The following is a 14,094-nucleotide window of genomic DNA, read 5'->3' on the forward strand; positions in this document are numbered from 1 at the left end:
TTTCGTACTGATGCTTTTTTGACTGTTGATTGCAGCTTCCTCCACTAAATACCACAACATAGTTGCTTGAAAGATTTCTTATGCACTACAATTTACAGTTCATGTAATAACCACTGCTCATTAAAGCTTCTTCATTTAATATTTTTACAGTCAAAATTGCCGATTGTCTATTCAGCCGGATAATGTCACCCAATCCTGCGTTGCCCTGCATTTCCATGGAGCTTCATAGCATCTTTCAGCTCATTGTTTTGGTTTTTCAGGACTGCAACGCCACTGATTTAGTTCAGCCTCACTGCCCTCATCTACCTTGTTTGTGGAGGTGGCAGGAGGTGGATTTCATGAAAAATATAAATCTTTGGTGAAACCCACTAGTGTCCCTGCAGCACGGCGCAGATGAACAAAGTGGGCCTCTAGCTGGCAAACACAACAAGCAGCTATAGAGCCTCTGGAGCTGGAGGAGACCTAAATAGAGCTAACGGGAACTATTGGACTGCTTGTCGTGCAGCCAGAAACTCAACAGCAAATGAATGCTCATATTGCTCTGTGTCTCTTGACAACCAAGTGGCCAACACAAACCAGTGAAACAAAACACTAAATGCAAGTTGGTTGTAAATGCTTAGAAAGGAAAATCAAAGTCTTGATTTTTGGAGTGTAACTAGATAGGGAATATTACTTGTGACGGCAATTATGGGAAGTTTTTTTCCTTTAAGAGCTGAGCCTCGAGCCTGCAGTGCAAGATGGACATCAAAAAAGAGACAGCGAAAATGATTCTAACATTAATATAGAAGAGAGACGAGAGAGGAAAGGGGGAATCAAAGCAATGCGCCAAAAGGACGTGGCCAGCAGTGGTAAGAATCAAAATATGTCCAGGAGAATGTAGATACTGCGACTGTGGATTTAACTTTCACTGAGCCAAACAAGGGAATGTGCAACCTATGCCACAGGAGTATACTGTGTCCTAACCAAGTCATCCAGACGGAAACATTTTGTCAAGTCCACAGTTCGCAGGCTGTACCTCCTTGAATGTCTGACGCACATCTAGATACACACATTAGAGCATTAGTGATGTGATTCAAAGCTATCTCTCTGTAACACTGACAAATCCATTTCCAGATTTGTCAGTGTGAAGCTCCAGGAAGCCATGGGTATTGATTATGGACCACAATCACAAATTACCAAGATGAATCTTGTGTCTGCAAAAGCCTGCAGATAGCAATTTGGATAGAAATGAACTGTGTGGTGAATCCCGTGGAATTTTTGCATCCCACAAATGGCAGGATGACTCGCGGATGCCCTCGCTGTTGTGCAAAGCCTTTTAAGACCAGGAGTGACATAGCTTGTCCAATCACAGAGGCCTCTGCGGCTGACCATAAAATGCTTCCAGATTTGTCACACACACACACACACACACACACACACACACACACACATACACACACACACACAGACACAGACTCATTGTTCAGAGTCAAAATGCTTCCAGTAAACTTGCATTTATCATACGAGCACTATTTTTGAGGTAGGACGCAAGGAATGATTTATGGAGGCATTTCGAGTTCCTTCGCGCTCGCCTTCCATCATGTGCAAAATGTGCTGCCGTAAAAGTAAAATACACCCTGCGCTACATGGCGAAAATGTACTAACTCATATTTTATTTACTCCGGTATTGTGTGACAAGTTGCAGTATGCCAATGGAGGGGCCAGTGGCTTTTTGGGAGGTCCAGGAAGCTATGAATATAGATTATTTAGAAGTGGAGGTCACAGCCTGTACAGTACATTAAGATGACTGAAAATAAAGCCAAAGCTTTAATTGCTCCTGTTTACAAGGGCTCCAAAGTTACTAGGCAACAAGGAAGTGCTGACATCCCTTGTTTGGGAGGGGGCACCCTCCAGCCATCTCATCCCCCCTCATCCGCATCCTAATACATGTATTAGAACAACTAGTCCTCCCACAGGCAAAACAGCCCCTCCTCCACCGAAGCATATGCGGACTATTCAGCGGGATGAGTAATTTATTAAAATCGACCTAATTTTCCGTGATGTATTAAATCTATGCCCCAGTAATCATGAGCCCCATTTCATTGAGCGAATTAGGTGCCCACTGCTCTGTGCGACCAGAGGCCCGGAAAATGAGGGCCGGACTGGTATCAGAGAGTGTTCACAGCCTGCTAATGGTCGGGGGATGAAAAAGATTACCTTACCATTACTGTTCAGCGACAAAGTTGAGCAGCCAAATATAAGCACACGGTCAGCAGCATCATTACAGAGGCCCTGTTTAAACATACGAGGCATTTGTAGAAGATTTATGGTCCTGATTTGGTTGGCAAGGGAGAAATGTTCAGTTATATTGTTGCCATGTCAGAAAATATTCAGACACTATAAGACCTTGTGCATTTTAGGCATTTAGTTTTAACTCTCCCTCAGAGTAAATCATAGAAAATATGGTAATAAATTAAACTCAGGAATTTGAAGTTACTAACCTGATGGTCAGTTCAAGGAATACGTCAAATTTAGATTTCTTGCTGATTGTTATATAAAAAGATCGCAACCACTTGTCATTTCTCAAGTTCAGTACTGAAAGATGCTGGAATCCCTATATTACTTCGTGCTCTCATTCCTCAGCACAGCTCGATCAAAGTTTGTCAAAACCGTTTGACATCTCCAACCAAGACAAAACCACATCTTCTGTACTAACATTTACATTCGATCATTTGGCAGACGCTTTTATCCTATGCGACTTACAACTGAGGGACAGCGCTAAAGCTTCAGTACAGTAGGAGACCTTGAAGTAATTATTAAGTGCTGTTCAATAGGACAAGAAAGAACAGTCTGGACTGTGATTGCCAAATCAGAATTAGAAATTAGCACAGAACAGGCAAGGTTGTATCATTTGATATAGCCGAATGGAAACATGACTGGGAACATCACTCTTTAAGATCAGTAAGTTTTATGATATTGCCCCCTACTAGAGGAGGACAGTAATATAATCCCGGCTCCTGGTCAGCATCATACTAGACACTGGAATCAAGTGAGTAGTGAGGTCTCTCAAACACACTATGATACCAAAGTCCCGGGTGTCTACTGCCTCGGTTTGGACATACGGCCTAAATGCAAAAAAAGTTGAATGCAATTATTCTAAAAACTGTTCAAAGCACAGCAGAAAGTGGATAACTACAAGTATAGCCCTCTTTCACATCGCGCCAAACCTCAGAGGCCATTTTTTTGCGCGGAAACAGACAAAGCCTGGTCATTGTCATGTTGTTCTGCTTGTTTTGGGGTTGAGACTAAATTAGTTGCAACTGAGTTTGAGGTCCCAAGACGGCATGCTCCCACGATGTTTGGGCCACCATTTGTCATTATACAATTTGTCGGTACTGTTTTCGACAAACAGGAAGTCCCTTAAAACTAGCAGAGGGTCTGGCAAGGACGCGTCTCCTCCGTCAGGCTCACAGGAGAGGGCTGATGCGATTGGACAGATTCAAGATGGTGCGGTTATATCTGATGGCTGGGACTTTTTCCTCCCAGTTTTTCTGAGGAAGGGAGCCAGTACACTTGGACAGCCTGCCAGCCTTCATAAGCGCGTGAGAGATCTATCCGCACAAAAAAAAAAAACATTGTCATTCTTGTACTCTTTTTTGCCTCTGGTTTTTCTCCTGACACACAAGCACCCATGCGCTCCAATAACTGAAGCAGCATTCTGGTTTGCGCTCCAAGATTTCCATTACTTCCCCTCCCTGTCTTCCAGTGGTTCCAGCTGGTGTTGTTGGATTGCACATTGCAGCATGATCCTGAGGGAAGGCATTGTTATGGAAGTTGGGTCTGCTGCACCGGAATCTCTTCTAACTCCATTCAACAGTCCCCGTGTCTTAACACCACAGCTGTCAGCATTGTCACTACATGATGAGCCGTGACACTGCCGAATCTAGCAACGCTTTGTCACCCTGATACACTTAAGCATTGGTTACAGAGCTCCGGCTCGGCACAGACATGCTGTCAAGTAAGGGAAGACCATTATCTGCAATAGACACAAAAGTACAGGGGATCCCTGCAGACACGGAGATGATTAAGGGCTAAGTGTCATTCTTCCTGTCTTGGCGTGCTTCTTTTTTTTTTTTTTTAAAGAGCTCTATCTCATACTGTCCTTTTTTTTCTTACCATGCACCTCAGACTCAGCACTACCCATCACGCCTGCACCGAAGGGACACAGACCCTGACGACCGCGGGGCACTGTCCTCACCTCATACACCGCTTCTTCCAAACAACCGAGGAGCGACAAAATATGATACTGAATCAATGTGAGGATTTTAAATACATGTGGAGGGCTATCGGGGATGAGCACAAGGACAGCTAAGTGTGAGCAGGATTTGCAGTGATGGGAAAGTATTTGAGGAATGCACACAGAAGAGATCAGCGTCCTGGTTCTGTGGGACAGAATAATGTAGCTAAGCCTCGTTGACATGTGTCTGGCTGTTGGTGTCTGATTTCCCAACGACTACACCGCTAGCACGCTACTAAAACTGCAAGATTTATGTGTGATTCCCACTGGGGCAACTCACACTCAACACTTATGTACTCCGAGTACTGTGGGGCATTTTGAATAAAGGTTTTTAGAGACACTGTGCTATGTATTTATCCAAAGGAAGGCCTCGCTTCAAGGACCTTCGGTTGCAATTGAAGCAATGCTCATGCATTTTTGGGAAATGGTATCAAAATTCACATCAGCCTGGTAAATATGAAGCAACAGCTATGGCAGCTGGTTAACTTAGCTTCGCACAAAGACTAGAAACATGGGGAAACACCTAGTCTCGTTCAGCAACACTTTCAGTTATATTTTGCTTCTTCGAAAGTCCAAAACCAGTAGTGACTTCCTGGAGCTGGAGTCGAGGCAAATGTTAACCAGCAACTGCTTTCAGCCAAAAGTAAAACCATAGTGTCCTGTAAAAGGATGAATTGTAGGTTTGACACTTTTTTATTTTTTACACATGGTCAAACAAACATTAATTTATATGAAATATTTTCTTCATTTAACCAAACATGTTTCCATTCTTTGTGCTGAGCCAACTGGCTCCTCGTAGACGCCTGTGTAATTTGCAGACACAAGAGGGGTATCAATCTTTCTCATCCAGCTCTCTACTATCAAGCAAGCAAGCTTTTCCCCCTAAATGTCGAACAATTCCTTGGGGTGGCCAGATTTTGCAGCCTGTTTGGTGCCCCTGAAAGGGAAATCTCCCCGTAACTATATCCAGGCTACCGTGACGACATATAAGAGCCTGAAGAGTGGCATTAGTATTCACGGAGACAGACAGACAATCAGCCTCCGGTTTTATCACTCAGCATTTGTAAGAATCAGATCTGAGCTACAGCAGTATCAATAAAAGATCTCATTTCCAGCCTCACTCGAACAACTGCGCCTCTTTCAACCAGCACTGTGGGTATCAACGGTGCACTGAATAATGAAAAGCAATTATGTAGCCAAATAAAGCCACGGTGGCAATGGGCTTTTGTTTTATTTTTATCCACCAAAATGAAAATAGATTCCGCGGCTGTGTGTGGTTTTCTTTTTTGAGATCCTTGTGGGTTGTGCTCAGAGGACACAATCCTCCTAGCACCAGCCTGCCTACGACGTTACTGTGATGCAGGTCCCAATCCAGATGAATCAGACGGCAAGTCGGCAGGAATGCGGCGGGACGGCGGCAGACAATCTGGCTGAAACGAGGAGTAAACAGAAGTCGGCTGCTTAGACTGTGTCTCAATTAATTATTGAAAGACCAGATTCTCTATCCAATGACCCTGTTAAAGAAGCACAAATTATTTAGCGAGCTGCCACATCAGTGCTTGGTGTGAGGACATGAAGCGTGGGCTCTCGCTGAGGTATCATAGGCAGCACGTGAACCTCGGCGGAGGCGGCTTGCTGCCTGACACATGGCCTCGTGGGTATTGATGGCTGCATCGGGGTACAGGAGTGTGGTTTCTCTCACCCGTCACCCATCCGGCCCCCGGTTGCGATGAGAAGGGTCAAATGCATTGATTCGGATGCAGCAAATGCAGGGAGCCCTTCCAAAATAGAAGAAGATGTTTTTGAAACTCCTTCAGAACACCTGGTTGCGCTGAGTTAAAACAAACGTTAGTACGTGTTCCAAGACAAGGGAGTCTTGGAACAAAAGTTTCCGCAGATCAGATCATTCATATTTAAAGGAGAGGGAACGTAGAGGATCCCTGGGAACTTCTTCGTGAGCACGTGTGGCTAACGCCGAGCATGGCTCTAGATGGGTGACTCTGTCTTTTCGACAACAAGTATACACGGTACGTCTCGTGTAACCGAAACATGTTGATGTATTATGCTGCAGTGTCACCGAGACAAAGGCTTGCACTCAGTGACATGCACTGAAGTGAAACAGCCTTGTCTGACTGTGTGACTGTCACCATGTTATTTTTGCTGCTCTTAAAAAAACCTGTATACTTTCCACAGCCACTCAAAATGTGTTATAATTTCATAGCATGCCAGAGAGTGCGTCAGTGTGTGTGTGTCTGTGTATGTGTGTGTGGGTGTGTGTGTGTGGGAGAGCTATAGATAGAAAGGATGGATGAAGAGAGGGGGACAGACTGTTTGCACACACATGCGCAGGTGTACGTGTTACTATGCTGTGTATGTGATAGGGAGTTAGCCTTGATCTTGTTAGTGGTGACTGGGGGCTCTGTGGGACCTCACACACTGGGTTGTGGGTGTAATTGCCCCTGGCAGGCCGGCCTGTAACCACGTGGAGAGTTAGGGGAAAAGGGAATGGGGAGAAGAGTACGGGGGCCCTTTGTTTGTGGCAGCCGCCACATGTCTGCCTGTGTGGCGGTGCTGAGCTCCCGGGTGTGGAGGCTTGGCTGCAGGGAGATGATTGTTATAGCACTGGTGTTGGCTTTAAAAATGCCTTTTTAATGGGAACGCATTTCACAGGCAAGAGCACTGAGATCTGGGAAGCCAACATCACAGCGACGGGGGGACAGAAGTTCAGCGTGCGCCTGTGTCTGGTCCATGGTTTATCAGTGGAAACAGCCTGCCATCTGCTGCTCAGCACGGGAATGGCAGACAGGCTGCTTGGAATCTATCCAGACTTTGCTCTTGAGACAAAGAGTCTTAGGACGGACATGAACAATTTGTGCATATATATATATATAAAAAAAAAATAACAACCCAAAACCCCCACAAATAATATTTTGGAAAATAATCCAAAACCCAAATGCACATTAAAGCCGCTCACGATAACATCTACACTTAAAATCTTTTTCGGAGGTTATTATATTTAATTTCTAGTTGTTGTGTCAAATCAACTTTGCCTTCCTCTTTTCCACCATGTCTTCCTTCTGCGCGTCAACAAAACACAATGCACATGTCATCATTCGTGTAACTGTGGTTGTAAAGTAGTTTAATTAAAGATCCATTCAATACATGACCTTTTCCACTTACCTCAAGCACTTTCCATGCTTTTCCTTAATGAACAAATGAATTATGCAGCAACCTAGGCTCAGCCAACAAAAGTCATTTGCTGCCTAATGTGTTTGCCTAAATAGCAGTGATGAGCAGGCCTACCTTTTAAGTGGATAAGGTACCTCTGCTCGGCTTGCGGTAAGTGTCTAGTTTAATTTAATTCAATAATCCTGATAAATGAAATAAATCCCTTTTGGGACATCCATTTCTTGAGTAGCGAGATAATATAAAATGAGGTTCACAGAAAAAAAATTAGGACATTATGGTTGATTGAGCTTTTACAAAAAGCAGAAATATTAATACAGAGATATTCTTTATGTTTATAATTTTGCAATAATGAATGAAGGCATCCATGTGTAAAACAATCAGGGCTCAAAATGGATGACAGTGATTGTGAGGCTTAGTGAAAGAATGCATTAGCATTTTCGCACACTCCCAATGCAAATTGTTTCACTTAAACTTTTTAAATACCATTTTGTGTTCTGACTTAATTTTAATAAGTTTGCAGATAAGGAAGCATAAGCATGGACTTCAAAGGCAGATCGTGAGTCCCCGCAACACATTCATTCACTATTTGATTCATGAGAGGAAAGGGGCAAATTGAAAAGAATGAAAGATCTCTGAGAAATAATACATTTTGTGCTGAATCGGGATTATTTAAATATAATAAAAATATCCATATCAAACATTAATTTGAATTCAATATAGATCCTTGTATAATTGAATGCACTACTTTGCACAAATTAAAACGGGCCTTTCTGGAAGCTGGCACCGCCTTTATTGAAAATGTTTTACTAATACCCAGCCGATTCAGCTTGTGCTAAAACATATTTAACGGATATGTTTTGCATTGTTTATATATTTGTTTTTATTAAGTGGCGAAAGTAACGTTGTCTGGGAATGACTCAGGTAAATTACCCAAGCAAATTAATTAGTAGTTCCTCAGAATTTTTGATAAAAAAAACTATGACCTGCACAACAAATGCAGGGCAACTTAACAGCTTGTTGAAGCAGTAACTGAAATGGGCTTAAAACTGCCAATAGTTAAAACAGCACCATCAAATCTTATGATCATCTTGTAAATGTCGGGAGGACTTCAATTCATTTACTGTGTGTTTAAGTATTTGGAAACCAGTCAATGATCTCACTCTGAATAATGGACCAACTGTAAGTCTTATTCTGCTGTACCTGTGTATTACCAGACTGAAGGGATTTTATTTACCCCCCCCCCCCCGGCTCCTCCACATACTTATCACTTGTTTCCTGCAACTGCAGCCTCTTGTAAGTCAAATTGATTGAGTCGTCCTTGAACATCTGTTGTTCAGCCAAGCCTCAAAGGTAATCCTGCTAATGGCCCTCTAAGCTATCCACATAAACACACACATAAATAAAAATGTTTCCAAAGAGATTTGGTCATTGACTTGCCGCTAATCAATTCTGCAGCCGCATCTGTTGATGAAGGTTTGGGAAGTACAGAGCAAGATATATGTAGCGATCAATGCCTGGCACTAGGCTGTGCCGGGCAATGAGTGACAGTCACAGCTCCGCCGGGAGTCAACATTTACACACAGATGGACCGGGCCTGTCGGATGTCTTGGCAAACGGCTGCTGTACACACAAACACACACACACACACACACACACACACACACACGCACGCACAAAACAGTGAAACACTGACCAACAGAATGTTGTCCATCAACGGCACAAGAGGGAAAATTATGGGCTTGTGTGAAGCGGAGTCAATAAAGTGAAGACGTGGCATTCCATAATTTCAGCTGCAAAGCTCTGGCGCAGACTGATATGACTAGTGTGGGATGAATGCTTCTTCAGAGAGACAGGTTTTAAGGGGGGATTTTACAACAAAAAAGGGCGGGGGGGGGGGGGGTTCTTCAAAACACTCGCCATCTAAAGTATACCTTGAGTTGAACAGGAGAAACAAATGATAATTTAAAAAAATAAACAGCATTATGCTTCGTGCTAAACAAAGGCTGAACTCACAGTACAACCAGATGTAGTTGCACTATCAATTATCACAGCTCCAGCCTGCATTTGGCCCATTATGCGTGTGATTTGATTAACATGGAGAATAATAATCACATCAGAGCTGTTATTTTATCAAAGTACATGTCCACTTAGACTGACGTAGCCACCAGCATGGGTTTACACTTCTGAACACAAACGCAAAAGGGACTGAATCATACCTGCCGTCTTCATAGCACGACACTCGTGGGAGGACAGCTCCAAATTTCTCCCAACACCTGAGCTTACAGCTGGAGGAATATCTGCATATGAGCTTTTTTGGGATCAATCCTGCAGCCAAGCAATATTCATAAATGTAATTTTCAATCTGCTTTCCTTTTATTAGTTTGGGTGTTATTAAATGAGATTGCTTCATCTTAATATAATATATTTCCAGGGCCTGCGAATGTGGCTAGGAGCTGATATTCAAATTCAATAACATGGCCTGTACTTAGTGCATGGCACTAATAAATGCCAACGTACCATGCATATGAAGACGGGGCTCAGCGTGGACGTGGCGGTGAGCAATAATAATGCCGCGAATGTCCTTCAGAGGTGAGACATGCCTCTCTCCGCCCTTGTGCTCCGCTGTTCGTGTGCCTGAAAAAGCCCAGGTGACCTACATACAGAGAAAGGTAGGATGGGAGTGCTGAAGAGTAGGAAAGGCAGCCGCTCATATTTCCCTGTATTTTATTAACTACACCAGACAAATCCCCGAAGAATGTATACACCAGCTTTTTTATACTCGTACGTCAGAGAGAGTAGACTATGTAAATCATGGCTAGGTGACTGACCTTTAACCCGTCCCGACGGAGGCTGGAGGAGACCGATCTGCAGGGATCGACTTTTGAACAGACATCGGTGCTGGTTGCTGTAGGGGAAAGATGAACAAATGACCAAGGAGCAACAGAACACCGCTGTAGCTTGGCTGCAGTGTTTCACCTCTTGGCCTCTGCAGGGTTAAAACTCCATGCCTCTCCCTTTTTCCCTATTTTATCGCTGGAACCTGACATCTGAGCATCCAAAAGGTTGCAGCTTAGGAAGCTTAGCTGCAGCAGCGAGTGACCTTTACTTTTATTATGAATATTTCTATGTCATCATTATTATAGAGTGAAATCTATGCATATGATCAGCACAATGGATTTCTTTTTCATTAGTTGTGTAAAATGCCAGTCAGTGAATAGAGGGGCAGCCGGGGCTGCTTGACAGATTACCCTCCCGACTCCCCCACTGGAGGGATCTGACAATTGGAATTAATATGCGTGGAGTTTTCCCTTCTCCGTTTGCTGGCTGAGGTTTTCCAGGCAACTTTATCAGGGGCAACATTATCGAGAGCTTTGCCGAGAGCTTCTTCATCATGCTCACTTCCGAGCCTGCCCAACACTTGTCACTGTCAATCACAAGGTGATAATACACAGATGATTCCCTCATTTGGTTTAATAAAATCTCCAGGCTTATTTGAACTGCAGTCATTACAGCCAATAATTGCCGCTTTGAGGTTTTGGCCCGGCCATAGCCTCGGGGATAAGGAGAGACTATTGCTATATGAAGGATTTGCCAGATGTTTTTTTAACCTTTACTCCCCAGTTGTTCATATTTTTTTAAATGAATATTACATTTGAATCTAGATGTGGCTTTCTTTATTCAAACTAACATTGTTATTACAGATTATCTGGACATGGAGTCATCTGTTTTCACTTTTTTTATGACTGCGCTGTCAAGACAGGTTTCACCAGGGATTTCCAATTGTAATTTTTAACTGTCATTTAAACCAAATTGTAGATCTGAATCTGTGCGCCTAAACGTCTCTGTAGGAATGGACTGACAGAAGGAACATATTTCATCTTAAATTTGAATTCTGGCACTAGCCGAACGTATATAGCTGTAAAATTGCTGCTGAAACCAAAAGATATAAATCTTTCAGAAAAGAACAACAGACAAAAAAAAAAACACACGATCCCATTTCATCATTAATCGAAATGTATCTTTTGACTCGGTTGATATAATTTACAAAATTTGATACTCTTTTAAGAAATTTTAAATACAAAAGAAAATCCAGCTTCAACCGGTCACATATTCAGTTAGTTAATCCAATCTCCCCATTTTAATTACATCCATTAATATATTTGTTTGACCAAACAAGGTCACAATAGCTGATTAAATAAAGAATCAGAGGCAAAGACAAAAAACTCATCACAAAAGCAATGGTGTGGATATTTGTACCCTTGTTTGTGTCAGACAGTTTATCTCAATGTCGATGAAGGTAAGGCAGGCATAAACTTATTTGTTTTCAGATGGTCTTTGATTTGTATGTGTCAAAGGAATGATGGTGACCTTGCATTGTCGGCCGCCCCAACAAAGAGGCAGGACACAAATTACCTTTGTCAGTGAAGTGTACTTGGGACCACCTACATACAATCAGATAACAATAATGGATTCAATAATTTGTATTTACTCTGAAACTTGGACAAAGTCATTTCTCCAAATTAATGCAATCACCCATGCATTAAATTAGTTTTTTTTTCCTCACCCTGAAAAATAATTAGGTGTAATTGTTAGGAAATCAATCAATCAACGGAACGAATTGCCAATGAAGCGTGGTCAAAACTAAAGAAATGCATGACACAGATGGCTTGGATACGCCTCACCCTCAAGGGACTGTTGTTGTGCAGTACACCGGCATATTAATAAGAAGGCGATACGGAAGTGTGTATTCGTTTATGTTTATCAAAGTGCCTCGGGATACTTTTAGGGGGACTCTTTGTAAACTTTTGTGAAAAATGAACAGATAATGTAATAGATGATAAAACAGAAAACCAGATCGTGTGACTGCACTCCTAACTATAAGAAAGGGTTTTTTTCTACCTTTGGAAGAACATGCGATCTGTAAGAAAACTGCTATAATATTATTATCATTATTATTTTAATACTAAATAATGACATCAATACTAACTTCTACTCAAAAGTATTCTCAATTGATTAAAAAAATGTGATTCAAGGCATATGTTTTCATACACTGTTTGAAAATACAACAAAGTCAGCATTTGTTTAAAGAGTCTGTTAATAAACCAGAGTGCCATCTTCTGTTCTGTTTAAAAGTCAGGTGGCTTGCAACTTTGTGGATTGTTTTTTTATAATAGTGCATTTGTACTCTGCAATACCAACAGTGTGTGTTACTAGCAGAGTGTATGTGCATTGTGCACCTGGCTATGTATGCGCATATTACTATCTTGCCAAATGCATCAGAAGACACCGGGTTAAGAAAATGTAGCCAATGCAGATGTGCCTGAAACCTGTATAAAAAGTCAGTTTCAATAGAAGTATATGAAAAATCTACTCTACTTGTCATGGTTTATAACGTAAGTAAACATTTTCCTGAGGAGTCTGTGGACTCAATTTCTAGTGTCAAGTCTTCTCCAATACAGCATGATGTTCATTTTGTAAACTATGGTCCTTTTAAAGTAAAAAAGGAGTTTAAGTGCATATGCATTGGGACAGCTATTACCGTCCAATGGCTGCAGGTTGCATGTGTAGGTGTGTAGGTGGCCCAATCACGGCTCCTCCAAATGTGGTTACTTCAGGTTTCAAAAAATCCAAGATGGCGGTGGCCAAAATGCCAAACTCGACTTCACAACAGTAGTTCAGGAAAACCATGTGTTTGTGCCAGATGTAAGATAGTGCCCAAAGTTTGTTCAACTTTTAATTTGAAAAATCTGATTTAAAGAAAAAATATTAACTAGATCAAATAAGACTTTTGAATAAATTTGTTAATACATATGGTTAATTTAACATTTAATTTGCAATGGGGAAAAAAACTACCTAATACACAGACTTTGAAATAGGCAACAACTTAATTTTATGTCAATTTATTAAACATTAACATGTTAACATGACAGGCTGGCCACACAATGATAACCATTAAAACGTTCTCCACAGCTGATATAATATACAGTATAATACAGTAAAAATAACCACACAGCATTTAAATTATTGCTGATCGGAGAAGTTGGCTTATGGGGCTCACCTGGCATCAGTTGCTGTTAGGTTTGGTTAAATGAAGGTGACAAAACCACTTGGTTAGATTTAGGAAAATACATGTTTTGAGTTAAAATAAGTCCTTTCACAATGTTAACCATCAGAAAAGCAGACAAAAAGCCATTAAGGCAAACTTCTCACATGCTAAATTAGACAGTTCCAAGGCCCTTGTATTTTACATGCTGATACCATCCACACATCATACCCTACCATAAGTGACTTAATGGAATTGTACAATTACTGGTAAAAACAAAAACAAACTGTAAGACATGCATCTGTGAATAACAATATAATTTTGTCAAAACAGAAACGGGGTCACTGTACTTATCTTTGACAGGAAGCAAGCCACAGTTCCTTCAGCTTTACTTCTCTGGCATATCAAGTCAAGTCAACTTCACTGTCAATTCCTGCAGTGTTGTTCCAGACATACAGAGGAATTGAAAAACCGTTTATCTCGGACCCACGGTGCAATAGTACAAACAATAAAAAATAAAAGATAAAAAAATAAGATAAGTAACGTACACAATAAATAAAGTAAGAGTAAGCCAAAACCACACGAT

This window comes from Scophthalmus maximus, chromosome 4 (assembly GCF_022379125.1).
Source record: "Scophthalmus maximus strain ysfricsl-2021 chromosome 4, ASM2237912v1, whole genome shotgun sequence".
Lineage (NCBI taxonomy): Eukaryota > Metazoa > Chordata > Actinopteri > Pleuronectiformes > Scophthalmidae > Scophthalmus > Scophthalmus maximus.